This window comes from Dendroctonus ponderosae, unplaced genomic scaffold, assembly GCF_020466585.1.
Source record: "Dendroctonus ponderosae isolate FM_Combo_2020 unplaced genomic scaffold, Dpon_F_20191213v2 Dpon_F_20191213_1, whole genome shotgun sequence".
Lineage (NCBI taxonomy): Eukaryota > Metazoa > Arthropoda > Insecta > Coleoptera > Curculionidae > Dendroctonus > Dendroctonus ponderosae.
Window position 1 is genome coordinate 184,458 of NW_026017110.1, and position 2,470 is coordinate 186,927.

The following is a 2,470-nucleotide window of genomic DNA, read 5'->3' on the forward strand; positions in this document are numbered from 1 at the left end:
TTTTAAACATGAAAAACTTTCGTAGGACGTATTTTCTTGTAAAGTTCATATTTACTGAGATATCGCACTTTGACGCACTAATGAGCAACCCTGTATGGTATTCAAATTTCGCTTTCTAGGTCAAAACCACTCGAATTGCCTCACTCGTGTTGTGATGACTGAATCGACTTTTTAATTCTCTATCCAACGATGCCGAAACGAATCATGTGGCCCAAATTAAACTTCGAAAAATGCAGCGTCATGTTTGAGTGGATTTTGCAATTCAAAAAAAACACGCAAATCTAAAACTTCTTGAAATCTAGACTTCTTTAAGAAAACTGCCATTTCTTTATGGATGGTTCACTGTCTAAAACGACCATTTAGTTCTCTCCGGAATGATGTAAAAATGGGCGTTCTTGCTCATTTTGCTTCCGAGAAATGAGGAAAACCCAAAGTTTTTTGCAAAATCTTGTACTTACCTCAATGTCTGATATTCAAATTTCGACATTTCCACTTATCATATTGGACTGGATCCATAATGCTTACAAAAACAATTTTTCAATGCCGTGTATAAGATTGAATTTAAATATTTGCCTAGCCATTCTTACATGCTTATAGCGAATTTCAACAGTATAGTCCTAGTCAACTCATTGAGAGTAGTAAGGCACCTTTCAACACCGGAAACGTTCTTCAGACCGCAGCCACAACAATAATACATATCTTGAATAGTCGGCTAGCATCAGCAGGTATAATAATGGGAACGATTTGTTTGACATCAAATTTGTAAACGCCCGTTTCGGGAGAATAAGAACTTTCCAAACGCTCAATGGAAATGTTTACTCGACTGTTAAGTACCGAAGACCCGGTGGTGTGACAAATTGCCGATTCACTGCCTTTACTACGCTCGTTTATGTTATTTGGGAGGCAGTCGATTGATTTGACATGAATTTGATGATGATTTTTCAGCATTATTAAACAGAAATACTCATACGCAAACACTTACTCCAACTCCATCTAAGTAGATGAGTATGAATGTGAAAAACTACTTTAAGTCTATCTGCATCTACTAACACCACACCAATTGATTGTTCAACTATTATGAGTGAATTCTTAGTAGAAACAACGTAGATATTGCGACATGAAGAGCTATTCATCATCGAAATTTGAATATCAGACACTTAGGTGCAAGATTATGCCAAAATTCCATTTTTTTCGTCCAGCTTTTGCTCATTTCTCGTAGGCAAAATGAGCAAAAACGCTCATTTGTACATCATTCTAGAGAGAAGTAAATGGCCTTTTTAGAAAGTGAACCATGGATGGGGAAATGTTGCCAGGTTTTCTCAAAAAAGCTTGAATTCAAGAAGTTTCAGATTTGCGTGTTTTTTTTGAGTTGCAAAATCCACTTGAACATGACGCTGCTTTTTTCGAAGTTTCTCAAGAACCATTCGAGCCACAGAAGTCGTTTTGGCATCGTTGGATAGATAATTGAATGGGGGGGGGAGAGGTCACACAAAAAAATCATCCACAGATACTTCCAAGGTTTATTTGATTTTACTTCGACAGCATTTAACGTTTTGCCCTGTTTTAATTGTGATTATTTTATCATCTAACGTTCATCATAATTCACCTTATATGAAATTTTGTAAGAAAATATATATTCAACTTCACATTCAAATTGTTCCTAAATGCATAGCCGAATGCTATTCTGACTTTGAATTGCCAACGTCTATCGAATTGATTAAAATAAATTGCAAAACTTTTCCAAAAAGTTCCTTCGAGCCGGATTTGAACCAGCGACCTATGGATATCTATTTCAGTTGCCAACTACAGTCCACCGCTCTACCAACTGAGCTATCGAAGGTATATTATAATGAATCACAGTGTTTTATTCTATTTAGACTCACAAAAATTGATTTACCTACGATCACTACTAAAAGTAGTATAAAACACACTACCGTCCGTCTAAATAAGTTCAATTTTACGCATTGTGAACCAAACGCACAGTTCTGTCATCATTCATCGTAATATAAACATTGTAACTTATTGCAAAGTACTTACCCGACGGAAAAGTGAGTCTGATGGTTTTAAAAGTCCAACATTTTGGCTGCAAACAACACTAAAACTTTTCGGGAAAGTATTCCTGATATTGAATATTTGTTTATAAACGTATGACGTTTTAATTTATAATTCTAGGCTGCTGTCAACTTTTTAATCAATGTCAAAATTGACATATTTAAAAATACAGTAAAGTTCCTTTAGTAAAGTTTCCTTTAATTGAAACGTCGTCTATAAAGACCAACGTATTTTTTTATTGGTTATAACGAACTTCCGGATATAACGATCACTTTTTAGGTTAGTTGTATATTCACTTTCCGTTTATAACGAACTTCCACGCTCAGCAAGACGAATCGTGCGGAGTTGTTTATGTTAGTGAGAGTTATAGAATGGAAGAATGTAAATCGTTTTAGAATGGAAACACAAAAACGCAAAG

The 2,470-nt window shown here is 35.2% G+C and overlaps 1 long non-coding RNA gene and 1 other non-coding gene across 2 annotated transcripts in view; both read right to left on the minus strand.

Annotated features, from left to right (window-relative positions):
• Nucleotides 1-2,224, minus strand: part of LOC125505816 — a 4,753-nt gene extending 2,529 nt beyond the window's left edge. Inside the window, exon 1 of the long non-coding RNA XR_007282442.1 lies at nucleotides 2,038-2,224. This is a non-coding gene — a long non-coding RNA (uncharacterized LOC125505816). The remainder of the gene's footprint in view (nucleotides 1-2,037) is intronic.
• Trnay-gua lies at nucleotides 1,750-1,840 on the minus strand. Its single transcript is given in 2 exon segments — nucleotides 1,750-1,785; nucleotides 1,804-1,840. It is a non-coding gene; the product is annotated as a tRNA-Tyr (tRNA).
• Nucleotides 2,225-2,470: the final 246 nt, after the last annotated feature.